Source organism: Myxine glutinosa, chromosome 13 (genome assembly GCF_964187855.1).
Source record: "Myxine glutinosa chromosome 13, kmMyxGlut1.1, whole genome shotgun sequence".
Lineage (NCBI taxonomy): Eukaryota > Metazoa > Chordata > Myxini > Myxiniformes > Myxinidae > Myxine > Myxine glutinosa.
The window spans coordinates 60,529,606-60,542,600 of NC_136273.1; the positions used below are offsets into that span (position 1 = coordinate 60,529,606).

At 43.1% G+C, this 12,995-nt stretch overlaps 1 protein-coding gene across 5 annotated transcripts in view; it reads left to right on the forward strand.

Moving 5' to 3' along the window:
* Positions 1-12,995, forward strand: part of LOC137438373 (fibronectin type III domain-containing protein 3B) — a 320,604-nt gene that overhangs the window by 88,701 nt on the left and 218,908 nt on the right. The window contains exon 2 of one of the 5 annotated variants that reach the window (XM_078767593.1): positions 3,422-3,587. The exons of the other annotated variants lie outside the window; for them this stretch is intronic. The gene's annotated coding sequence lies outside the window, so the exon portion shown is untranslated. The remainder of the gene's footprint in view (positions 1-3,421; positions 3,588-12,995) is intronic. 5 annotated transcript variants of the gene reach the window in all.

Below are 12,995 nucleotides of genomic sequence, written 5' to 3' on the forward strand. Positions count from 1 at the left end.
ACGGAGTATGAGCGTTCTATATATTTTCAATTCAGTGCGCCCGACTCGGTCACGTACTTGATTTGTGGCATAGACATGGCCATTGGGCCTTCACGGTGTAATTTGTGCGAGGCTTTTGTCCGAGTGAGCTTGAGTCGAGAGGGCGAATGTACGGATTGGGAATGTACGGGTCTCCCTTCCCCCGCCCGGCAATGCCGGTACTGGAGGGCGTCCCTCACCCTCCCCATCCCCCCTTCCCCCCTGCCCCCTTCCCCCCCTCCCCCCTCCCCGTCCCCCCTCCCCCCTCCCCGCTACCCCCTCCCCCTTCCCCCCTCTCCCCCTCCCCCTCCCCCCTCCGGCCCCTCCCCCCTCCCCCCCTCCCTCCTCCCCTCCCCCTCCCTCCTCCCCTCCCCCTCCCTCCTCCCCTCCCTCCTCCCCCTCTCCCCCCCTCCCACCCCTCCCCCCTCCCACCCCCTCCCCCCCCACCCCTCTCCCCTCTCCCCTCCCCCCATCCCTCACCCTCCCCATCCCCCCCTCTTCTCCCCTCTCCCCCTCCCCTCCTCCACCTCCCACTCTTCTCCCCTCCCCCCCGTTCCCCTCCCCTCCCCTCCCCCCCATTCCCCTCACCTCCACTCCCCCCCGTTCCCCTCCCCTCCCCTCCCCCACCTGGCAATGCCTGGTACTTCTGCTAGTCTAGAATAATTTCAACATAATTCCAATGAACTTTTTGTTCCAAGTCATCTTGAAAAGTAAGTTCACCCCCACAAAAAAAATATTCCATATTAAATGCCAAGTCTGTGTATATATATATACTAGCTGAGATACCCGGCGTCGCCCGGGTTGAATAAGAATAATACAAATATATGATGAAAAGAACATGTATATTTTAGAGCAATATCACAGTACATTTCCTACATGACGTTTTTTCAATTTTCAATTTCTCAAAACCTCTGGGTATACAGCATTTCTGGTTTTCTTACGTGGTGCTAAGACATAAAGATTGCTTGGTTTTCCAACCCTCGAGCAGCCCACGTACAGCTGGCCATGGGCAAACACTTGTTCTGTGAAGTTCAGGCCGACAACCTTCATTGATTGCCCCTGCGCCCTGTTGATGGACAGAGCAAAACATAGCCTGATGGGGAACTGAATCCTCTTGAAGGAGAATGGAAGGTCAGGTGGAATAAGTGGTAACCTTGGAATGAATACTTTCTCTCCTCTGTATTGTCCTGAGAGGATGGTTGCCTCGAGGACATGCGGCATCATTTGCTGGATTGTCAATCGTGTTCCATTACACAGCTTTGGTGGATCAAGATTCCTTAGAAGCATGATTGGTGCTCCCACCTTGAGAATCAACCTGTGTGTTGGGAGTCCTTGAGGCTGACGACTTGAGAAACTCAGTTGGGAGGTTTACTGCCTGATCTTCATGTCACTTTGGCAAGAGAATCATAATTTCTTTCATGACCGGGCAGCGAACGTCATTATGTACGACATTACGTCACTCCTACGGACGTGAAAACATTTGTTTTCCTTAAAAATATATTTAAAATAAATAAAATAGTACATAAATTAACAATAAAAGAAGCTAAAAAACAATTTAAAATACAATAAAAAGCACATTAAAAATATATAAATATGTACGTACAGTATACTGTACGTACGCACAACCGCTGATTTTCATTCAAAACAGAGGCGACGTACAGTATTCCTTTACTGTGTCTGTGTTAGCCATGGGTCCGAAGAAGGATAATGCTAGTGTTTCCAAGCGTAATGTGGTTATGATGGACGATAAGGTAAATCTGATTAAAAGGTGGAAAAGTGTCGGTGATAAAGCATAGACCTTATCGCGAATCGGAACCGCAATGCGTCATGGGACCGCAACCGCAATTCTCCCCTCCCCCCCCTCTTCTCCCCTCCCCTCCCCTCCCCCCCCCCCCCCCCCGCCCGGCAATGCCGGGTACTTCTGCTAGTATATATATATATATCTATATATATCTATATATATATCTATATATATATATATATCTATATATATATATATCTATATCTATATATATATATATACATATATATATACATATATATATACATATATATATATATATATATATATGTATTATATATATATATATATGTGTATATATATATATGTATATATATATATATGTATATAATATATATGTATGTATATATATATACGTAGTGTGTTCAAAAAGTATCCGACCTTTATTTTTCGTGCGTAAAAAAAAAGAAGCTAGGGAGGCGTTGATTGGTGCACGTATGTAGGCGATCCTAATGCGCACGCGTGAATTTTTTCCCACCTGCAGAAGCTGTCATTCGACGGCAGACCGCCGATGAGTGAGGACATGTAAGCGAGCGCCGTCGGATTTTCGTTTTTGACAAAATGACGGAAAAACTTGAACAACGCTACTTGAACTTGAACAATAAAATTATATATATATATATATACACACACACAAAGTGGTCCAGAAACCCTGGCACATTTTGAAGAATGATACCTGCAACAAACAACTAAGTTTATTATTGTTCTTTGGTGCAAAACAAAGCATTATTACTCGTTGAACAGTCTAATCAGTCTAATATACATGAAACAGATCAGTTAAAATGTTCAAACTGCTTCGCTTCATTGTTTTTGCACAGCTGTAGCCATGACGAATCACTGACACACAGTTCTGCATGTTTCAGTCGTTAAGGCAACAGTCTCATTACGGATGAATTGTTTCAAGTCTGTTAGGGTCGTAGGATTCCTCGCATACACTTTGTGTTTGAGGAAATCCCAAAGGAAGAAATCACAGGGTGTTAAATCACAAGACCACGGTGGCCATTCAACCGGACCACGACTGCCAATCCATATGTGTGTAAAGTTCAAATGAAGGGCCTGGCATACACTGGCAGCATAATGAGCAGGCGCACCATCATGCATGAACCACATTTGGCCATCATTGAGTGGAAATACATGCTGCTCCAACATAAGAAGGTAATTTGCAGCATTCACATTTTCTTCGAAAAATATTAGTCCAACAATGCCTACAAAAGAAATGCCTGCCCAGACAGACACATGAGCTTGATACTGGTCATTGTGCTCAATAGTAAATTGTGGGTTGTCTGCTGCCCATATCACGCTGTTGTGACGATTCACAGAACCAGATAAAGTAAACTTGAATTCATCTGACCACAAGATCCTGTTCTGCAAATCATTGTCCATATCCATTAACCCAAGCAATGTCTCACATGCCTCAAGGCGCCTGTCAAAATCATCCTCAGATGGTTGGTGAATTAATCTGTGTATGTATGGTTTCGCATTGAGGTCTTTTAGTATTCTTCGAATCGATGATCGGCTTATGTTGATGACGTTTGATAGACGACGAGTTGATAATGGTGTTACTGTCGAGTTGTTGTTGAATGACCGCTCTGCTTTCCTCAGTTCGAACAGTACGAGGCCTACCTGGTGACTGTTTTAGAAGAATGCTGCCGGTTTCATCAAACTGCTTGTTTATTCGCCGATGGTTCTTCTGTCAATTGCGTCGGCGCCACATTCTTTGACAAGTTGTCTGTGAACTTCAGCCGAATTTCCAGATACAGAATTCCAGGTACAGCGCGAATTTTCTGTCTCACGATATCCTCCGTCCTATTAGGGCGTCAAATTCACAATGAACTGAACTAATGCAAAGACAAACGCATGCAGCACAGTGAGCGAAGCTCACCCCGATCCATATCACGTGATGCACCTCACCCTGTTTTGTATCACGTGATGCCTGTGCGTGTTGAAGCGGTCACATCCATTTACGAGTGATCATGTTTTGTTTTGCACCAAAGAACAATCATAAACTTAGTTGTTTGTTGCAGGTATCATTCTTCAAAATGTGCCCAGGGTTTCTGGACAACCCTGTATATGTATATATATATATACATAAATATATATATATATCTATATATATATATATCGTACCAAACTTCTGGTATGCACATATCTCTCCCGTCGGTATGTCCTAAGGGTATTTTATTTTGAAAAATGTTCCAATTATTATTTATTTATTTTTGGAATTTTTTGGGGAATTTTTTTTTTTTCAACTTCAATTGTTTATAAAATGTGATATCATGTATATTACAAATACATTTGTGCAAAATAATTGTTTGAATTATGATTGGTTTAAACCATGACAAAACGGCAACTCGGGTACAGTCATTTATCTATACTAGGGCATGCCCGTACGTGGGTGCCCGTTCCTTGCCAAAAAAAAAAAATAACGCAACCCGTACGCTCTACCCCGCCCGTACGCCCGTAAACAAAAAAAACAACGCTCTTCGCTTCCGCCCTTCGCTCTGACTGAATTGGGAGAAATAATGCGCATAAGAAATCGAGAAATTATTATTTTCTCCGGAAGAAATCGAATTACGAACCGTAATGGCGCACGCGGTCGGCTCGGCTCGCTCTCACATCGGCCACGCCTACGCAATAACGCGTTCTGTGATTGGCTGCCGGAAGTGCAGTCTTCACTGTCCGGAAGGTCGCAAATCGCAGTTACGATGAATCGCAAATTAGTTTTAATTAGTTTTAAAACATAGTTTAACGGCAACATAGTTTTCCAACGTGAAATAAATGAATACGCTCTCAAATGTGCCGTCCGAGGCAGAGTCTGTTCGCCACGTTCGGCACACGTGATAGCTCGCTGCTCTCTGATTGGTTGAATCGTTTTTTGGACATAGCTCGGTAACTACTTCTCCGATTAATATGAAACCTTGAAAAGGCACATCCTCGGGTCCCCAGCAATATACCTGGCAAGTTTCAAGTATATCGGACCCGTGGTTGTCGAGAAACAGCGGTCACAGACAAACATACATACATACATACATACATACATACATACAAACATACAAACATACAAACATACACACAGAGATTACTGGAATTATAGATAGATATCTACACATCTGGGCAGTGTCTGTGTTGTCACTTAACGACTCCCTCAAACTTTTGTTTCCGTGGTTGTGAAGTGTTTTTAATAACGTTGTGGTGGTTTTGAATCACGTGGTGGTGAGGTATTTTGAATTATGTGGTGGTGAGGTGTTTTTAAATGACGTGGTGGTGAGGTGTTTTTAAATCACATGGTGGTGAGGTGTTTTTAAATCACATGGTGGTGAGGTGTTTTGATTTACATGGTGGTGAGGTGTTTTGAATTACGTGGTGGTGAGGTGTTTTGAATTACTTGGTGGTGAGATGTTTTTAAATGACGTGGTGGTGAGGTGTTTTTAATTTCGTGGCTGTGAGGTGTTTTTTTTTTTACGTGTTTTATGGCTGTGAGGTGTTTTTAATTTTGTGGTGGTGAGGTGTTTTTATTACGTGTTTTATGGCTGTGAGGTGTTTTTATTACGTGTTTTATGGCTGTGTGGTGTTTTAAATTTTGTGGTGGTGAGGTGTTTTTATTACGTGTTTTATGGCTGTGAGGTGTTTTCAATTTCGTGGTGGTGAGATGTTTTTAATTTCGTGGTGGTGAGGTGTTTTTATTACGTGTTTTATGGCTGTGAGGTGTTTTTATTACATGTTTTATGGCTGTGAGGTGTTTTTAATTTTGTGGTGGTGTGTTTTTATTACGTGTTTTATGGCTGTGAGGTGTTTTTATTACGTGTTTTATGGCTGTGTGGTGTTTTAAATTTTGTGGTGGTGAGGTGTTTTTATTACGTGTTTTATGGCTGTGAGGTGTTTTCAATTTCGTGGTGGTGAGATGTTTTTAATTTCGTGGTGGTGAGGTGTTTTTATTACGTGTTTTATGGCTGTGAGGTGTTTTTATTACATGTTTTATGGCTGTGAGGTGTTTTTAATTTTGTGGTGGTGTGTTTTTATTACGTGTTTTATGGCTGTGAGGTGTTTTTATTACGTGTTTTATGGCTGTGAGGTGTTTTTATTATGTGGTTTATGGCTGTGCGGTGTTTTTATTACGTGTTTGATGGCTGTGAGGTGTTTTTAATTTCGTGGTGGTGAGGTGTTTTTATTACGTGTTTTATGGCTGTGAGGTGTTTTTATTGTGTGTTTTATGGCTGTGAGGTGTTTTTATTACTTGTTTGATGGCTGTGAGGTGTTTTCAATTTCGTGGTGGTGAGGTGTTTTTATTGCGTGTGTTATGGCTGTGAGGTGTTTTTAATTTCGTGGTGGTGAGGTGTTTTTATTACGTGTTTTATGGCTGTGAGGTGTTTTTATTCCGTGTTTGATGGCTGTGAGGTGTTTTTAATTTCGTGGTGGTGTTTTTATTACGTGTTTTATGGCTGTGAGGTGTTTTTATTGCGTGTTTTATGGCTGTGAGGTGTTTTTATTACTTGTTTGATGGCTGTGAGGTGTTTTTAATTTTGTGGTGGTGAGGTGTTTTTATTACGTGTTTTATGGCTGTGAGGTGTTTTAAATTACGTGGTGGTGAGGTGTTTTGAATTACGTGGTGGTGAGGTGTAATCGTCCCAAATTTCCAGTCTGCACCTACCCCTCCCCTATGTATGTGCTGAGGGGTTCTTTCTTGAAAAAAAAACATTCAACCTAAATTGCCTATAAAAATGTAATATCACAAACAAAACAAATACATTTGTGCACAGTAATTGTTTGTATTATGATTGGTGTAAATCATGACAACACAGCAACTCAGGTACAGTCATTATCCTCAGCTAAAATAAGCTCGATCCTGAGGAACGACGCTTGGTGAGGCGAGCGCAGCGAGCTGAGCCAAGCTAGTGTATATATATATATAATATATATATATATATATATATATATATATATATATATATATATATATATATATATATATATATATATATATATATATATATATATATATATATATCTATATATATCTATATATATATCTATATATATATATATATATATATATATATATATATATATATATATATATATATATATATATATATATATATATATATATATACAGTATATACACACACACACACACACACACACACACACACACACACACACACACACACCACAAGAAATAGGGGAGAAGAGGGAAATTATGAGAGTGTGGAATGAGGGGAGAAAAAAGGAAAATGGGCTTAGAAGGAGATAGGGGAATGAAGGGAAAGGGCATACATGTGGCATACATAGTGGTGAAAGGGGGAAGGGGGTTGGAGAGAGAAGTGAGGAGGGGGCAAGACGGAGGACAAGAATTCTGGCATTCCAAAGCTACATGGATATTTAACCGTCCTATCGACACATTCTGAGGTCTGTTCGTCCCAATGCTCATCTTATCAAGGCTCTAATCAATGATTGTTTCAAAAACTAAATTCCCCACATTACAAGGAAACTTGACAAACTTTAAAAACTTTTAACTTTTAACTTTTTAAGGAAACTTAACTTGACTAACTTGGCTAAATATGCTAAAACTCCACAGGGACGACCAAGAAAAATGACACAGAACTTGGGACACACGCAACTCTCTCCAAAAGTCACAATGTGCTCTGGGCCATGCCAGACCAGCTGATAAGCTGCTGCCTTCCAAAAACCAGGAAGCTATGTACAAAATTGCAAAATTTCAAATGTACAGTATAATTATGGAAAAAATCTTCATGAGGTTCCTCATGGAGCTACAGCATGTGTAAAACTCCAGGATGGATCATGGATCATGCATTCATTTTGAATATTCTGCGATTAAGTATTGCTTGAGCAAATAATGTAGTTTGTGTGTAGGCCCTGATACTGATATAGAATAAAACTTTACAAGGATTGCTGAACTTTTATGAGAAAAAAGTAGTTTGATCACCTGTTCACCAATTCATAGGTCCATGCATTTCACCAAGTCCTGCTCACCTTGGGAATGACCACCTGCCTTGACAACAGCAACCACAAATGGTTACAAGACTCGTGTCTGCACCACAATATCCAATGATTTAATCACTGGACTTGTGACTGCTGATGCGGGGTGCCGAATGACATTAAACGTACACTCAGCCAACAAAATACTGATCCTTACATCCCACGGATCCACCTGGCTTACCTTCAGTGGAAACGCCTCAAACGGCTTTACTGCCCAAAGCCTTGTGCATCCAACCTATCACTTTCTGTCTCGAACTTGCCCTATCAAAACAAATGCTTACTCGACACCAAATCTTTCAGCTGAGAAGGAAGAGATTCTGACATGCCTCGACGATGGACTCTCGTGGCATAAAGGCCCATGTCCTGAAGTCGTGCTCAGCAGCTCTCACTTCTCCGTCTGCTCTCTCCAGCCTGTCCTTCACTTTAGGCCGGACCCCCATCTGCTTGGAAGCCAATTAACATCGTTCCAATACTTGAGATATGTGCACACTGATCTCACTTCCAAGTATATAAGCAAAATCATGGAATCCATAACTGTAGCGGACATCAAGACCTTCCTTTATCAAATGACCCGTTCTCTAACCAAAAGTTGGCTTCCGTGCCGACCACTCATTTTTGGACACATTGCTGCTTATTCCTCAACAATGGATGAAGGCCCTGAATCTCAAGCAAGATGTCGGGGTCATACCTCTGAACATATCTAAGGTACTCGACACAGTCTGGCACCCTGTTCTACTTACCAAGCTTTCTGCTTGCGTCGTGCATGGCGTGCATGTCTCATCAAGGCGGCAGTGCCTTTTGTTCAGTGTGGTACACATAAAACGGCTCTATGATGCTTGGTAACTCTACTTTCCTCTTTGCAGATGATTCCAAGTTACGTCATATAAGACCCCATCCAAGCAATAGGCCACAGGAGATGCTTCGCTCTCGCTTGAGCAGGAAAGGATCAGTGCTGCGTTGAAAAATGGATCAGGTCATTCGATCTAGGCAAGTCTCACATTCTGTCCAGAAGGATTGTCTAACAAACCCATCTCCTTATTTTCATGATCAACTACTTGAAGATGTTTGGTATCTTGAACATCTGTCTTTGACCTCTCTTGACTAGATTACATTTAAAAATTGTTCTCCAAAGCCCTGTCATGCCACGTCCATATTTGATAAATATGAACTTTTCACGGCCTACACGGCCATTATCCTGATGGAGTACCCGTCTCTGTTATGGGCTGGCACCCCAGCATCACACCCTTTTTTCCTGGATTCTGTTAATTCAACAGCTCAGTATAATTGGAATTTCATACGATGAGGCCAAAGCACAAGGACCGTCAGGTTGGTGGCCTCTCTGTTTTTTTTTTGTTTTTTTTTACTTCTTATCCTCCAGTCTTGCTCTCTGTGCGCTCTCTCAGCCCTCTGACCATACCAGGAACTCCCTCTTAACCCTTTGACCCTTCTAACAGCATGTGTATAGAAACCTTCACGGGATGGTTGAAGTAAATAAGTATAGCCCGTGTGAATTTTCAATTCGTCGTGTTCAAGTTGATTGTTTGTTGTCTCGTGCCAGGATCTTTCCGAGAATGTGAAGTGAAATTGAAGAATACATGCAGGATGTATGAATTTAGTGACTTTGAAAATCGGTTTTTTAGATTACTTTAAACCTTCCTGGAGTTTGTATTTCACTCATTGGTGAAATGGGATTTGTTGTTTTTGTAAGTGATGAAACCAAGTTAGCTAACTTTTTGTGGCACTACTTGCCGAACATAGTTTCAAATATTGCACACTGTTACTTGCTTGGGGAAATGAGGGGGTTTGGGGAAGAGGTGGGAGTAGTGTGTGTCAAAAAAAATGCTGCAAATTGAATTTGTATTGTCTGCCCATTTTTGGTCCGAGATACGCGTGAGTACGTACTTTTTTAATATGGACCATGTACATCATGCAAGCCCATTTATACACACTTCCCCTTCTTTTTTATGACTGTAATACCCCCTGCTCCATCTCTGCATGTGTGCCTTCACATAAGAATGTCCCACGTGCAAGCAGGCTAAATTGGACCATCTAATGGGAAGGGTGGGATGATGGTGGATGTAGGTTTGCATAATTAGGTTTACTCTCCATGAAATGGAGAGTAACCTATTATTACTGCTAGAGTTTTTCTTATTATTATTCTCCCGCCCTATTTTGCACCTCTGAAAACTTCATAATTAATGTTCTCAGCAACCGCTGGTCGGATTGACAGGAAATTTTCATCAAATGATCGCCTCGGCTCCTATAATTTTTTATGCTAATTATGACGTCATAGGTCACGTGGTGTGGGCGCCATCTTGTAAAACAAATTCGAATTTTCCCCTCTGTATCTCCGAAACGGCTCAATGGAAAAATTTGAGGAATGTCTCATTCTAAAGAACTCTTCAATGGGAACAAAAGACATGTGTATCGAGTATATTAAAAATGCTAACGTTAAGAGGTTAGAATTTGTCAAACAAAAAATTTTCTCCCCCGAAAATGGGATTTTTTCCCCAGATGCTTAGTTAAAAAAAACTCAGAATGCAAAATTTTTCGAAGTCATACGTCACATGGTTCGGCCGCCATCTTGTTTTCCGTGGAAAAACACAAAAACCCCTTTTTCTCCGCAACGACTGAACGGATCGAGCCCAAACTTGGCATGCGTATTCGCATACCCATGACGAACAAAAAAGTCAATGAGCACGACATCATCCGACACATGGTTTCAGAGTTATTTCGTTTTAAAGCTCAAACTAGAAATGGAATCACCTCCATAATTTGTGGAGATATCGAGTGGAAACTTTACACAAATGTTCCTCATGGAGGGGGGGGGGCGGGGGGGGGGTGTTTCAATGTTACTTGAGACGTTTTGAGAAGTCACATGGTTTGGCCGCAATAAATAATGGAAGTTAAATTTTAAAAAGCTTGTAACTCTTGAACCACTGCATGGATCGACTTGAGTTTTTAATGCAATGTAGCTCTCATCATGCGGAACAAGTGTGCAAACTTTCAAGATGATTGGATGTACGGTCTCGAAGCTATAAGTCTTTATTGTTGAAAGAAGAAGAAACACACCGATTGTCTTTCCAGAACGTGCTCACGATAACGCGATCTCCCGCGGTCATTTGAACCTCAAAAAGAATTATAATTGCAGATTTGTCAATAGATGAGGCATATTAACAAACGAATGAAACAGATTTGCTCAAATTCTGACTATTTTTAACTCGATCGTATTTCACTCAAAGTAATGAGCGACTGACGAAGAAGATGTCCATCTAGGACGTCATCACTACAACGCGATCTCCCGCGGTCATTTCAACCTCAAAAAAAATTATAATTGCAGATTTGTCAATAGATGAGGCATATTAACAAACGAATGAAACAGATTTGCTCAAATTCTGACTATTTTAAACTCGATCGTATTTCAATCAAAGTTATGAGTGACTGAAGAAGAAGATTCCCTTCCAAGACGTGATCATTATCACACGATCTCCCGCGGTCATTTCAACCTCAAATGGAATTCAAATTGCAGATTTATCAATGGGGGAGACATATTAACAAAGGAATGAAACAGATTTGCTCAAATTCTGATTTTTTTTTAAATCGATCGCATTTCACATAAAGTTTGAGGTACTAAAGAAGAAGAAGAATCGTTTAGCTTCTCAGATAAAATAAATAATTCTGTCTGCAATTTCAGGTTAATTTTCTTTTTAAAATGGCTTTTTCTGCAATCAGTGCATGGATTGACATGTGTGTGTGGGTGTGGGGGGGGGGGGGGGGGGAGGGATGTGTGTGTGTGTGTGTGTGTGTGTGTGTGGGGGGGGGGGGGGGTTGGTGTGTGCGTGTGTATGTGTGTTAGGGGTGGGGGGGGGGGGGGGTATGTGTGTTTGTGTAGGTGTTGTGGGGGGGGAGGGTGTGTGTGTGGGCGTGTGTGTGTGTGTGTGGGGGGGGGGGGTGGATATGTGTGGAGGGGTATGCGTGTGGGGGGGAGGGGGAATATGTATGTGTGGATGTGTGTGTAGGGGGGGGGGGGTTGGGGTGTGCGTATGGGGGGGGGGGGGGGGGTGTGTGTGTGTGTGTGTGTGTGTGTGTGTGTGTATATGTGTCGAGGTGGGGTGTGTGTGTGTGTGTGTGTGTGTGTGTGTGTGTGTGTGTGTGTGTGTGTACGTGTGGAGGGGTGTGCATGTGGGGGGAGGGGTGTGGGGGTGTTTGTGTGTGTGCATGTGTGTTAGGGTTGGGGGGGGGTGGGGGGATGTGTGCATGTGTTTGTGTTAGGGGTGGGGGGATGTGTGTGTGTGTGTGTGTGTGTGTGTGTGTGTGTGTGTGTGTGTGTTGGGGGTGGGGGGATGTATGCGTGTGTTTGTGTGTGTGTTAGGGTGGGGGGGATGTGTGTGTGTGTGTGTGTGTGTGTGTGTGTGTGTGTGTGTGTGTGTGTGTGTGTGTGAGTGTGTGTGTGTTGGGGGTTGGGGTGGGGGGATGTGTGCATGTGTTTGTGTGTGTGTATGTGGGTGGGGGGTAGGGGGAATGTGTGTATGTGTGTGTGTGTGGGGGGGGGGGGTTGTGTGTGTGGGGATGTGTGTGGGGGATGTGTCTTGGGGGGTGTGGGGAGGGGGATGTGCGTTTGTCTGGATATGTGTGTGCGTGTGGGGGGAGGGGTGTGCGCATGTTTGTGTGTGTGTGTGTGTGTGTGTGTGTGTGTGTGTGTGGATATGTGTGTGTGTGTGTTGGGGGTGGTGTGTGTGTGTGTGTGTGTGTGTGTGTGTGTGTGTGTGTGTGTGTGTGTGTGTGTGTGTGTGTGTGTGTGTGTGTGTGTGTGTGTGTGTAGGGGGGATGTGTGTGTGTGTGGGGGTGGAGGGATGTGTGTGTGTAGGTGGGGGGGAGGGGGGGGGTTGGTGTGTGTGTGTGTGTGTTTGGGTGGAGGGGTGTGGGTGGGGGTAGGGGGGATGTGGGTGGGGGTAGGGGGGATGTGTGTGTGTTGTGTGTGTGTGTGTGTGTGTGTGTGTGTGTGTGTGTGTGTAGGGGGGATGTGTGTGTGTGTGTGGGGGGAGGGATGTGTGTGTGTGGGGGGGGGGGGAGGGATGTGTGTGTGTGGGTGTGTGTGTGTGTGTGTTTGGAGGGGTGTGCGTGTGGGGGGAGGGGTGTGTGTGTGGGAGGGGGTAGGGGGGATGTGTGTGTGTGTGTG